This window comes from Micromys minutus (genome assembly GCF_963924665.1).
Source record: "Micromys minutus genome assembly, chromosome: 2".
Taxonomy (NCBI): Eukaryota; Metazoa; Chordata; class Mammalia; order Rodentia; family Muridae; genus Micromys; species Micromys minutus.
The window spans coordinates 46839037-46853800 of NC_137971.1; the positions used below are offsets into that span (position 1 = coordinate 46839037).

At 38.9% G+C, this 14764-nt stretch overlaps 1 pseudogene across 1 annotated transcript; it reads right to left on the reverse strand.

Annotated features, from left to right (window-relative positions):
* Positions 1-11913: 11913 nt before the first annotated feature.
* LOC308416836 (olfactory receptor 5AN1-like) lies at positions 11914-12848 on the reverse strand (annotated as a pseudogene). Its single transcript has one exon. The product of its transcript is annotated as an olfactory receptor 5AN1-like (transcript).
* Between the last annotated feature and the right edge of the window lie 1916 nt (positions 12849-14764).

Genomic DNA, 14764 nt, shown 5'->3' on the forward strand with positions numbered 1-14764 from the left:
TATCTTTGTCTCCCCATCTCTGATGATTGATAGTTTTGCTGGGTATAGCAGCTTGGGCTGGCACTTGTGCTCTCTCAGGGTCTGCATGATGTTTGTCCAGGCTCTTCTAGCTTTCATAGTCTCTGTTGAGAAATCAGATGCTATTCTGATTGGTCTGCCTTTATATGTTACCTGACCTTTTTCCCTTACTGATTTTAGTATTCTTTCCTTTTGGGGGGCACTTGGTATTTTGACTATTATGTGTCGGGAGGATTTTCCTTTCTGGTCCAACCTATTTGGAGTTCTGTAGGCTTCTTTTATGCTCGTGGTCATCTCATTTTTAAGGGTAGGGAAGTTTTCTTCCAGGATTTTGTTGATGATATCTACTGTACCTCTTAGTTGATATTCTTTGCCCTCTTCTATTCCTATTATCCTTAGATTTGATCTTCTCATTGTGCCCTGGATCTCCTGGACATTTTGGGTAGAAGCTTTTTGGTTTCTGCATCTTCTCTGACTGTTTTGTCTATGTTTTCAATGTTGTCTTTGGCCCCTAAGATTCTCTTTTCCATCTCTTGTTGTCTGTTGGAAATGCTTGCATCTGTAACTCCTGATTTCTTTTTTAGGATTTCTACCTCTAAGGTTGTCTCTTTTAGTGTTTTCTTTATTGTGCCTATTTCTGTTTTAAATTTCTTCTTCCATTCCTTCATCTCTTTGGTTCTGTTTTCTTCTAGTTCTCTTTTCTTCTAGTTCTAGTTCTTCCGTGTGCTCATCTTGGTGTAACTTAACCAGGCAAGTGAAAAATCTGTATGAAAAGAACTTCAAGTCCTTGAAGAAAGAATTTGAAGAAGATATCAGAAGATAGAAGAATCTCCTATGCTCACGGATAGGTAGGATTAACGTAGAGAAAATGGCCATCCCATCAAAAGAAATCTATGGATTCAATACAATCCACATCAAAATTTCCAAACAAGTTTTATAGTCTTTGAAAGAACAATTCTCAACTTCATATGGAAAAAGAAACCCATGATATCCAAAATAATTCTAAACAATTAAAGAACTTCAAGAGGTATCACCATTCCTGACTGCAAGATGTACTACAGAAAAATAAAGATTAAAAACTGCAAGGTATTGGTACATAAATACACACACTGATGAACGGAACCATATCAAAGACCCAAATGTAAACCTACCCACCATGGACACTTGATTTTTGACAAAGAAACCAAAACAGTGGCAGGAGCCTAATATTGACATAGATTGTCCTGAAGCTGTTTGTATTTTAATGTTAATTCCACTTCTCCAAGAAGAGCTGCCTAGTCACATGACTCCAACTGAACCTTCCCATTTTAATTAGTAAAATAAAGAAAAGCCAGTAAATGGGTAGGGTGAGGTAGGTGGAGAGGGCTGTGAGGTCAGAGTAGGTCAGAGGATGGAGGGTGAAGTTCATAGCAACATGGAGTTTCCCAAAGACCAGCTAGACCCAGGTGATATTAATTGCCATTAAATAGCTATGAATATTAAGAATTTTATAGGTCTTGTATCTCACATAGAAGGACAGTTTGTATCTTTGTCTATTTCATTGTTGTATAGAGGGCTTATGGATTGAAAGTTGAACATATAAACCTGTATGAAAAGCTATCAGGCTGTAGAGATGTATAGATGTGGGATTATGGGGTAGAGAAACATTCTGGGATGGAGGCAGAGAACAGGCGGTAGATGCCAGGGAAGGGAGTTTCATGGACAAGTTGGGCCTTAGTGGCAGCTCGAACAGGGTGCCAGAGGTTCGTGCAGCTTCTTATTAGGGTCAAGCCTGAGGAGTGAGACCTCAGGACCGATAAAAAAAATAAAAGATTTTATTTTTTAATATTTACTGCAACAGGTAGAACACCAACGTGTTAGGAAGAATCCACTAAAAGGTTTACAGCTATGCCTAAGAGTTAGTTCAAAGGTGTTTGTTCTTGGGGGGGGGGGCGTGGCAAGCACCATTCTGAGTCATGTGGTGTCTCAGTGTGAGAACCTTAAATTAACAGCCTTTGCTGACAGGCTGTAGTGTTCTGTGGCAAAAAAGCAGGAGATCCAGGTACACACAGAGATAGAGGAAAAAAGAGAGAGAAAGAGAGAAAGAGAGATAGAAAAAAGGTTTACAGATATCAGCCTAAGAGTTAGTTTAAAAGTATTTGTTTTCTGAATAAGAGGGCCCAGAGCCATTTTGAGTCACGTGTCTTTAGCGCAGGAACCTTAAAGAGACAGCCTTTGCTGACAGGCTGTAATGTCCTGCGCCTAAAAAGGCAGGTGACCCAGGTACATAGAGAGAGAGAGAATAAAAGAAAGAGAGAGAAAGAGAAAAAGAGAGAGAGATGGGGAAAGAAAGTGAGATAGAGAAAAGGAGATAGAGAAAGACAGAAAGATAGAGAGAAAAAGGAAGATTAGTAACTATTTGATTCTTTTAAAAAATTGTTTTCAAAAATTAAAAAGGTTATTTATTTTAAGATGGTATAAAGAATTGAGATACAAGTCATTTGTTTTTCTAGTTAGTAGAAAAGAGTATAGAATTTACCCGAATCACATGGGAATTTTCACCAACGGTTCAGAACTAAGATAAGTCTGTATGCCAGAAGAGTGAATACAGACAGATATTAAGTTAGGTATTAATGAAGATCTGATTTTCCAGACTGAGAGAAAGACAGATCAAAACCCTTTGAGCTAAGGTCCTAGATTTATAGAATTGTTTAGTAAATGTATGAAAAGTTGATTCAAAATTAAATTAAATAGAAAAAAATTGGTCACTGACTCCTAGAGAGAGAGTGGTGATTTGTAAAGGTTAAAAGTTTCTCATTGATAAAGATCTATGCCACAGAGAGTATATGCAGGTATATATTAGGGAAGTTATACATAATTAAAGATCTGGTGCTACAAACTGAGAGGTAGGTCAAAATACATAAGCTAAGGTCTTGGTTTTACAAATTGCTTACTTATTGATTTGTAAGTGATAGTAGTTTGTTTTGTGAATTATCCTGCTAAGGCCATGTGGCTTGTCAGATGCTGGCTAGCAAAACTTTATAATAATTATCTTAATTGTTTACATTGTTTCAAAATAAATATGATGCTGAGTTTTGTGTTTATTTTATTTTTGTAGGAGAGAATACAAAAGACAAGATACTCTAGTTGCCAACGAAAGGACACTATTTTGGGAGAAAGGTTTTGTCTTTGCGTTTTTAAAAGGTGTGATTCAGCTCTGTGTGCCTGCCACAGTTATTTGGATTAGAGTTGATAGAGGTAGACCACCTGAAAAACTGAATTTAAAAAGATCAAACAAAATACTTCTTGATACTAAAATGTTTTCTGTTGAGTTTTATATGTTTCAGAATGTACAACTATCATCAGAATGCTGAACTGGCCTGATTCTAGTCATCAGAGACTACAACAACTGTCAGTGTGGCTTTTCCTCTTGAGGCCTGTCCACCTTCTTCATTCCCCTCTCCCATTATAAATTCTCAACGCCCATATATTCAGCTTGAAGAAGCTTAAGATGAGTCATCACCCAATTCCCTGGACTTGGGGAAGGGGGGTGAAAGTGGGTGTTGTAAGGTTGTTTTTATAAAGAATTTAGAAATGGTCATAATCATACAGGGAAGAATTAGCCAGATTTGATTATCCAGTCATAATTTTATTTTGGAAACTAAGCTAAAGTCATATCTTCATTGGTGAGAATCTTTCTGATTGATGCAAAGTCAAAGTTATAATCTTTACGGTACTAAAAGTTGATTTGATACAAATTTAAAGTAGAAACATTGTGTTTAGCTGGTTAAACAATCTAGTTGAGGGCTAGATAACAAGCTCATGGTTCTGAGTCATTAAAGGTGCCTTTTTAAAAAGACAATTTTAATTTAAGATAGCCAAGAATATTCAAAGCTTAATAGTTCAGAGTTGCTTTATGTAGATAGATAATCTTCAAAAGCATCAGAAGTCACCAGAATATGATATTTATAGGCATTTTCAAAATTAAAGATCATTTGACTAGAGACCTGTCTGCTCCTGACAGCACCCCTTCTTAGATTCTTTATATATATATATATATATATATATATGCTGTAGCTGTCTTCAGACACACCAGAAGAGGGCACTAGATCTCACTACAGATGGTTGTGAGCCACCATGTGGTTGCTGGGATTTAAACTCAGGACCTCTGGAAGAGCAGTCAGTGCTCTTAACCACTAAGCCAATTCTCCAGCCCCCTTTTAAAAATTTGTTTATTTTAGATATGAGCACACTGTAGCTGTCTTCAGACACACCAGAAGAGGGCATCAGATCTTATTACAGATGGTTGTGAGCCACCATGTGGTTGCTGGGAATTGAACTCAGGGCCTCTGGAAGAGCAGTCAGTGCTCTTAACCACTGAGCCATCTCTCCAGCTTCTTAGATTCTAAGAAGTTGAGCATCAATAGAGTTATTCAAGTTGTAGCTACACAGCCACTAGGCAAGAATTGCTTCATTCATCTACAGACAATACTGTCTAGAAAGGGACACGTTTGCAGAATAGTCAACTGATAATTTATCAGCCCTTCAGATTTCTGCATTTAAAAGGTCTGTCAGATATGATCCTGGGCCAGATGCTGAAGACTGATGATCGAACATTTTGAGAGACGTGGGACTGTCCAAGTTATCAGCAACAGTCTCTATTTATTGGCTAGTTTTGTAAGGTGTGTTTTATGCTTCTCGTTATCAGGTAATAATCATTCTGAGATTTCTGACATGGTTGAAGACTGGTAGCCTCATAGTCTAACCAGCTGTTTGGTATTAAGAAAGTTAATATAGATCTAAAATGATACTTTTCAGATGACATACGATCTATGACTGAAATATAAGTCAGGTATGGAATTGTGGTCTTTTAAGATAGATAAATGGGTGCTTTATTTAATAGACAAAATTGATAGACTAGATGTTAAGGCTCTCTTATACTTTATAAATTGTAAAATGGTAATAGTTATATTTATCTTATAGTTGAAAAAAAGGCTTTTTAACTGGACAAAAAGGAGGAAATGTATATTGTCCTGAAGCTTTTTCTATTTTAATGTTAATTCCACTTCCCCAAGAAGGGCTGCCTAATCACATAACTCCAACAGAACCTTCCCATTTTAATTAGTAAAATAAAGGAAAGCTAGTGACTGGGTGGGGTGAGGGAGGTGGAGAGGGCTTAGAGGTCAGAGGAGGTCAGAGGATGGAGGGTGAAAGTCATGGCAACATGGAGTTTCCCAAAGACCAGCTAGACCCAGGTGATATTAATTGGTGTTAAATAGCTATGAACATTAAGAATTGTATAAGTCTAGTATCTCATATAGAAGGGCAGTTTGTATCTTTGTCTATTTGATGTAATCTTATTGTGTAGGTTTGTGGATTGAGATTTGAACAGATAAACCTGTATGAAAAGCTGTCAGGCTGTAGAGTTGTATTTATGTTCAATTTTGGGGTAGAGAAACAACCCAGAATGGAGGCACAGAAACAAGTGGTAGAAAACCACCAGCGAAGGGAGTTTTGTGGACAAGTTAGGCTGTGGTGGCAGCTCAGACTGGGCTCCAGAGGTGCGCACAACTCCGTATTAGGGTTGGGCCTGAGAAGTGAGTGAGACCTCAGGGCCAGTAAAGACATAACCCAATTTTTTATTTTTTAATATTTACTGCAACATATTGATGTCTCCTCAGAGGCTCTGCCAGAGCCATTCTAGTACAGATGAGAATGCTTGCAGGTATTGGACTGAACACGGGAACCCCAATGAAGATGCTAGAGAAAGGATTGAAGGAGTGAAAAGGCTCTGCAACCCCATGGGAAGAACAACATCATCAACCAAACAAACCCTCCAGAACTCCCAGGGACTAAAGAGCAACCAGTGAGTGCACGTGAAGAGACCCGTGGCTCCAGTTGCATATGTGGCAGAGGATAGCATTGTCTAGCATCAATGAGAAGGGAGGCTTTTTGTCCAGTGAAGACATGCTTTCCAAGTGTAGGGGAATGCCAAGGTGCTAAGGTAGAAGAGGGTAGTTGGGAAAGGGAGCACCTTCATGGAAGCAAGGGGAGGGGTAAGAGTGGGAGAGAAAGAGGTTAACATTTGAAATGTAAATACAGAGAGTATTCAATAAATAAAGAAAATAAAAGAAAGCATCTTTAACAACTAGTGCTGGTCTAACTGAATGTCGACATGTAGAAGAATGCAAACTCGCTTATATCTATCACCCTGTGCCAAACAGAAGTCTGAGTAGATCAATGACCTCAGCATAAAACCAGATGCATTAAATCTCATAGAAGAGAAAATGGGAAATAGCCTTGAACACATTGGTACAGAAGACAATTTCCTGAACAGAATACCAGTGACTCAGACTCTAAGAACATCAATTGATAAATGGGACCTCATGAAACTGAAAAGCTTCTGTAAGGCTAAAAACACTGTCAATAGGACAAAACAGAAGGCTATAGATTGGAAACGGATCTTCACCAACCCTCTATCTGATAGAGGGCTAGTATTCAAAACTGATAAAGAACTCAAGGTAGATACTGTGGGATAGAGAAACATGCCAGGAAACTTTATAAGGTTGAATGGGTTCAGAGTTTCTGGCAACTGGGCATCTACCTGAGATGGTAGACAGCTCCCTGCTTCCTGCCAGATTCCTAGTCTGGAAGATATGCAACACTTCCCACATAAAATAAAACCCAAGAAACAACTCACAGACCATATGAAGCTCAAAAAAAAAAAAAAATGCCAAAAAGTGGAAGCCTCAGTCCTTCTTAGAAAAAAATAAAGTGTACAGACTGGGGTACACCTAGACCTTAAATCATTAATAATTCAAGAGCTAAGAAGAGAGCCTTGTGGCAATTGTTTGTAGTTCAAAGTCATTATATTTAATCTTTATACACCAAAAAAACTTTGACTATTTCCATGTTACATTTTGTTTTTCATATACTTTATGATCATTGTAAATAGTAAGATTTCAATGCATACTATCAAACCTTTAAAAAATCAAATACTGACAAAAATATATTCATATGGTTTTCTGTTAAAATGCTTTTAATAATCTGTACATGTATCTCTGTTTTTTTTTAATAAAATTGCAAGGGAAAAAAAGAAATGTACTGACAAAATATAGTCATATGGTTTTCTACTAAAATGCTTTTAATAATCTGTACATGTATCTCTGTTTTTTAAAAAATAAAATTGCAAGGAAAAAAACAAGAAATGTGACCTGTGGTAAAGTAGCTCCAGCACAGCATTCTTCATGCTGATGAAGTATCTAGAGGTCCTGTAGGGTTTAGCCAATAAGCTTCCCTTACCAGACATTACATTCTGAAAAAAAGTACTTAACCCCTGGTCCACCCCGAGGAGTTGGTATGTATCCATTTTCCATGATGAACAGTCATAGATAAACATAAACTATATTTTCCATCAAAACCACTGTGAAGAGCATGGAGAAGGCCTTTACCTACAGAGCCCAAACCTAAATCTCCCATAGAAGGCCTCTCTGCACTACCATACCCACTGCCAAGCTAAGGGCAATCATTGTTGAGCTAAGCCAAAGTTCCCCATTTCCTATAGCCCTAGGCTTAGTTGCTGTCCTTAGCCTGCAGGCCCTTTGCTCCCAACTCCTGGAGACTCAGCAGTGCCTGAATATCCAGGAGTTTGGGAGCACCATGTCACAGCCTCACTGCAGGTCCATCGACCCCCATTCCTTGGCTCCCAACATTTCTGTGCAGCAGCCCAGCAGTGACTGGATGTCCAGGAGTCAGGGAACCCCAGCTTTGGCCTCCCATACTTTAGACTGTGTCTTCACACCCCCTGAGCAGTCTCAGCACTTCCCTAAAGCCCAGCACTGTCCCGCGCAACCGTCTCGCCTGCAAGAACGACGCGGCACACGAAATAGAATCCTTCTGCGGTAAACTTTATTGCTCTCAAAAACTAGAACTTGCTTCACGTGACGAAAAGACAAAGAAGACGGAGAAAACCAAAAGACGAACAAGACGAACAAGACGGACGAGCCCACGAACCAGACCACGAACGGGAACACCGGGAGAGGGACCAACGAGAGGGGAAGAGAGGGGAAGAAGAGGGGAAGAAGAGAGAGAGCTATCTAGCCCGTCCCCTTATAAAGGGATCAGTCCTTGCCTTGGACGCGGAGCCCCCTGATTGGTTGAAACTCACCAGGCCCTATGACGCCACGGAAGAGGCGGAACTTATGAAGCGGAAAAGTTACCCAGCGTGTGCGCACATGGCTTGTTTACTGCTAACTCTAGCGGGATATCAGCGCCATCTTGTAATGGCGAATGCGTGGGAATGTGTGGGCGGCGCCCCACACAGCACCAGTGACAGCAGTACATGGGGATGATGTCAAGCAGTCCCAGCATTTCACATCCCAGTGGCATGTCCCACACCCCAGTGGCACAGTAGAATTTGGACCCACAAGACACCAACAAACCAAATAGCTCAATTTTAAAAGTACAAAAATAAACAGAGATTGTAACAGAGGAATTCTGAATGGTTGAGAAGCACTTAAAGAAATATTCAAAGTCCTTAGTCACTAGAGAAATGTAAATCAAAACAATTTTGGGGTTCCATCTAATACCCATTAGAATGGTTAAGATAAAATACTAAAGAGACAGCACATGCTGGTGAGGATACAGAGCAGAGGGAGAAAGACGAACAATCCTCCATTGTTGGTGGGAGTGCAAAATGTACAACCACTTTGTAAATAGATTTGGCAGTTTCTCAGAAAACCGGGAATAATTCTATAAGACCCAGATGTACCACTCTTGGACACTGACCCAAAGGATGCCCTATCACCTGACAAAAAGCTATGTCCATGGCTGCTTTATTCATAATAGCCAGGAACTAGAAATAACTTTGATGTCCCTTGACCTAAGAATGGAATATATATACATATATATATGGTACATTTACACAATGGAATATTTTGTATAGCTGTTAAAAACAATTACATCATGAAATTTTCTGACAAATGAATAAAACTAAAAAATATCATCCTGCAAATCAAAATAACCCTGAGATTCCACCTCACACCAGTCAGAATGGCTAAGATCAAAAACTCAGATGGCTGCAGATGCTGGTGAGGATGCAGAGAAAGAGGAACATTCCTCCACTGTTGGTGGGGTTGTAAGCTGGTACAACCACTCTGGAACTCAGTCTGGTGATTCCTCAGAAAACTGTACATAGTACTACCTAAAGACCCAGTTATGCCACTTCTGGGTATATACCCCAAAGATGCTCCAACATATAATAAGGACACATGCTCAGCCATGTTCATAGCAGCCTTATTTATAATAGCCAGAAGCTGGAAAGAACCCAGATGTCCTTCAACAGAAGAATGGATATAGAACATGTGGTACATTTACACAATGGAATACTACTCAGCTATTAGAAACAACGACTTTACAAAATTCCTAGGAAAATGGATGCATCTAGAGAATATCATCCTGAGTGAGGTAACCCAGTCACAAAAGAACAGATATAATATGCAGTCACTGATAATTGGATGTTAGCCCCAGGAAGCTCTGAATGCTCAAAAAACAACTCACAGACCATATAAAGCTCAGAAAAAAAAAAAAAAAAGAAAAAAAAAAGGAAGGACAAAATGTGGAAGCCTCAGTCCTTCTTAGAAAAAAAAAATTAGTGTATAGTACCCTCTCAGATTATGGTACACCTAGACCTTAAATTAATAATTCAAGAGCTAATAATGCAGCCTGTGGCAATCCTTGGTATTTAAAAAATCATTATGTTTAATATTTACACACCAAGAAAACTTTGACTATTTCCATGTTGCATTTTGTTTTATGCTCATTGTAACTAGTAAGTTTTCAAAGCATACTATCAAATCTTTAAAAAAAATCAAGTACTATATATTCATATAGTTTTATGCAAAAATGCTTTTAAAATCTGTACATTTATCTCTGTTTTTAAAAATAAAGTTGTTTAATAAAAAATAAACTCAATAGTAAGAGCAAAATATAATATCCTAAGTGAGGTACCAGACCAAAAAAGACAAACATTACCATGTACTCATTTGTAAGTAAATATTAACTTTGATGTAAAGGCTAATTATGCTGCAAGCCACAGAATCAGAGAGGTTAAGTAACAAGAGGGACTTAAGATGGAATACATAGATCTCCCTAGAATGGAAAAATAGAATAGGTATTGTGGGTGAACTGGGGTTGAGTGGGGATAGGAATGGAAGTGATCAGTTGGGAAGAGGATTGAGGGAGACAGTACTGGGAGAGACAATTGGTAATTAAGGACAAGGTAGAAACCTATTGCAAAGGAAACTCCCAAAAATCTATTAGAGTGACCCTAGCTAAGACTCTAGTAATGAGGAATACAGAGCTTGAGCCAACCATGTCCTATAACCAGTCAAGATTTCCAGTGGAGGGCTTAGAACACCAACCCAGCCACACAACCTCTGACCAACAACTAGTCCTTCCATCGTGGTGTAAAAGTGGCACGGAAATTCTGGGAGTGGCTAACCAAAGACTAGTCAAATTTGAGACCCATGCCACAAAAGGGAGCCCACCACTGACACTACCTGGAAGAGCAGAAACCAGGGGCCGAATAGGGTAGATACCTAAGATATAACCAACTACAACTAGAAAAAAGAAGTCAATGAAAGGATTCCTAATGATATCCTTCTACATTCATAGGTTGATGCCTAACTCATTTGTCATCATGAAGGTTTATCCAACAACTAATGGAAACAGATGCAGAGACTCACAGTCAAACATGAGGCAGCATCTGGGCAATGCTGCAGAAGAGGAAAAAAGGGAGGGTGTTGTAGGCCAGAGGGGTTGAGGACACCACAAGAAAATCCATAGACTCAACAAATCTGGACTCATAGGGACTCACTGAGATTTAGCACAGTCAGGGAGCCTGTATGGATCTAACTTAGACTCTCTGCATGCATGATACAGTTGTGTATCTTGGTGTTTTGTGAGACTCCTAACAGAAGGAGCAGGGGCTGTTTCTAGTGTTTCTGCCTGCTTTGAGCACCCTTGTCATCCTAATAGGTTGCCTTATCTAGCTGTATGTAACATGAAGGAAGGTGCCTGTCCTTATTGCAACTTGATATGTTTGGTTGATGTCTCTTGGAGGTCTGCACTTTTAGAAGGGAAACAGAGAAGGGGTGGATATAGGAAGAGTGGAGGTGGAAGTGTTCAGAGGAGGCAGGAACAGAGGGAGAGTGGGAGGGGGAACTGCTGTAGGGGTGTAATTTTGGAAGATTAATTAATTGTTTAAAAGATAACATGGGGATATAATGACACAGTTACCAAAACATTTTGTCAAATCTAGGAAGCATGCTAAACCAATGACAATTGTTCACACACCATGGTCCTGCTTTAAACCAGAAACATAGTACCACAAAATTATGTCTGACTTGAGATTACAGGCCAGAAATGAAAACTCAATTTGCATAATTATATATAGCCTCTCCTGGTTCTTTCAGCTCCTCAAATGTTGCAAAAATTTTCTTAGGAACATATAAGTAACACAAAATGACCCAAATAGAGAAGGGACTAACAGACTAAAGAAATAATTCCATCAAGTCCAGCTTTATGAACCAATGGCTTTATTAGAGTTACTTACCAAAGAATGAATAACTCTTCCCCAAAAATGTAAACAATGATTTCCCCTCTCCAACATACCTGACTAACAAGCAACTGCCTTCCTGGGGAGCCCCAGCTACTAGTCAACCATGCACACCTTTTCTATGCCAAGAAAAAACAAACAAAAAACAAAAGCAAAACAACCACATGTACTATTACATGAAAAACTGTGGGGAAAGAACTTGTGACTATCATCTCAGGTCAAGGTCATAGGAAGCCCTGTTTCAAGAAGAAGAGAGTAAATCAACTTGGCATTTTGCTGAAATAATCTTATCTGTGGCCTTAGCTGCAGATTTTCTTTTTCTGTAACCTCTTTGTGGCATCTTTGATTTCCCTGTTCCTCAGACTATATATCAAAGGGTTCAACATGGGAATCACCACAGTTTAAAAGACAGGTGAAAATCTGTCAAAGCTGGAGGAGCCACCAGAGCTGGAGCTCAAATAGACAAAGATTCCAGAACTATAGAAAAGAGAAACAGCTGTCACGTGAGATACACAAGTGTTGAAAGCCTTGGACCTGCCTTTAGCTGAAGTGATCTTTAAGATGGACAAAAAATAAAGCCATAGGACAGCATGGTAGCTAAGGCGTTTGCTATTTCAAAACCCATTGTTAATATAGCAAGAAGGGCCTGTGCGAAAAAAGTGTCCATGCAGGATAGATTTAACAGCTGGGGCATGTCACAGAAGAAGTGTCTGATGACATTAGAGCCACAGAAATGGAGCTGCAGTAAGGCACATACCTGAGATACAGAACCTATAAGTCCTGCTGTATAGCTTCCCATCACCATCCGAGCACAGAGGCTGAGAGACATAATGGATGAGTAGAGAAGAGGGTTACAAATGGCAGCATACCTGTCATAGGCCATGGCTGTTATGAGGCAACATTCAGTCAGCCCCACAGTAGAAAGGATAAAATATTGAAATATCCAGCCCACAAAACTGATAGTTTGCTTTTCCTGGAAGAAGTTGGAAAGCATCCTTGGGTCTGTGAAGTAACTAAGCAGAGGTCAATAAAAGATACCTTCTGAGGAAGAAATACATGGTGTGTGAAGGTAGGAGTCCATCCTTATTAAAGTAATAAGGGAAAAGTTCAAGGTTACACTCATAATGTAGATCATCAAAAATATGACAAAAAGCAGTACAGTGATTCTGGGAAAATCTGAGAATCCCAGGAGGATGAACTGGGTGATATTGGTAATATTTCTTTCCCCAATCATCACTTCAGTGCTCGTGCCCCTAACATCAGAAAGTAAATGAGACTATGCATTGCTGACTCCAGTGACATTGGATCTTTATTTTAATAATAGATGGACATTTTAAACTTTAATGACTTCTTAAAACAATATCAAAGAACTCATGGGATCACACACACACACATGTATAAACACAAATAAGTGTACACACAAATCCAAATACATACACACACTCACAAGCCTGTATCACTGTCACATTTGTAATTCATACATTTGTGGAGCAGAATATTAAGGTTCTAAAAAAGTTTAAATTAGTCTTCTTATGGAAAGGTTATATGAGGTATTTCAGAAAGAGGTACAAAGTGCCCTCTTTTGATCCCAAAGGGTCTGTCTCATTTGTGAGTATGTTTCTTCTAGTAAACAGACAGAAGGATTTTAGTGATTTGGCAATTCTGATTCTCCTTGCTCTATATTAAGCTATTTCAGCAGCTTGAACACAATGACCTTGAACACTGACTGTAAACAGAGGACAGCAGAAGTCCTTGAATAGAAAGTTACTGAGATGATAGAACCAGTGATTAATGCATAGACTCAGTCAGCATTTGGGTACATAGTGGGAAATTCCAAAGACTAAGCAAACCAATCAAGGATCATGCATGGGCTAGACTTTGGCCCCAGCACATATGTAGCAGAGGTCTTGTCTGGCTTCAGTGGGAAAGGTTGTGCTTAATACTTTGGGGACTTGATGTCCCAGGAAAGGAAATGAATAAATGCCTTAAAGAAATGCAGGAAAATATAATCAAACAGGTAAAGAACCTTAAAGGGAAAATAAATAAATATTAAAAAGTGCATTAAAATGCAATCAAACAGGTGAAAGAAATTAAGAAAACTGTTTATGAAAACAAAAATAGAATCAACAAAGAAAACATAATTTGAGGAAATCCTGGAGATGGAAAACCTAGAAAAGAGAACAAGAACAAGAACTTCTACATACAGAATTATCACAAACAAAATACAGGAGAGAGAAGACAGAATCTCAAGAATAGAAGATGCAATAAATGAAAATGATAATTTGATCAAAGAAAATGCTAAAGCTAAAAGGTTTCTAACACAAAACATTGAGGAAATTTGAGACACTGTGAAAAACCAAGCCTAAGAACAATAGAAATAGAAGAAGAGTCTCAACTCAAAGACTCCCAACTCAAAAATATCATAGAACATTTTCTTAACCTAAAGAAACAAATGTTTAAAAACATACAAAAAGCTTAAAGATCACCAAATAGAGTGGCACAAAACAGAAAACTTCCTCCAAATAATAATCAAAACACTGAACATATAGGACAAAGAAAGGAATTAAAATCTGTAAGCTACAAGGACTTGGGCAGATGTCTTGCAGTCTCTAAGAGATCATGGATGCCAGCCAAGACTTCTTTTATTAAAAATTGAATATTCTATGTATTTACATTTCAGGTGTTATCCCCTTTCCACCAATTCCATCCTCCCTCCCCTTCCCATTGCCTCCATGTACGTGCTCCCTTTCTCAACTTCTCTTTCCCACAGCAGCGTCTAGGCATTTCACTACACTGGGGGAAAAGCCTTCAATTGACCAAAGTCCTCTTCTTTCAGTGATGCCAGAGAATGATATCCTCTGCTGTATATGCACCTAGAACCATGTGTCTCTTCATACAAACTCATAGGTTGGTATTTTAGTCCCTGGGAGCTGTGATGGGTTTAGCTAGTTAATAATTTTGTTCTTCCCATGGGGTTACAGACACTTTCAGCTCTCTCAGTCCTTTCCCTTCATTGGGGTCCCCATGTTCAATCTGATGGTTAGCTGCAAGCATTCTCTTCTGTATCAATATGGCTCTGGCAAAGCTTCTGAGGAGGCATTCATATCAGATTCCTGCCAGTAAGCACTACTTGTCCAGCCAAGATTTTTA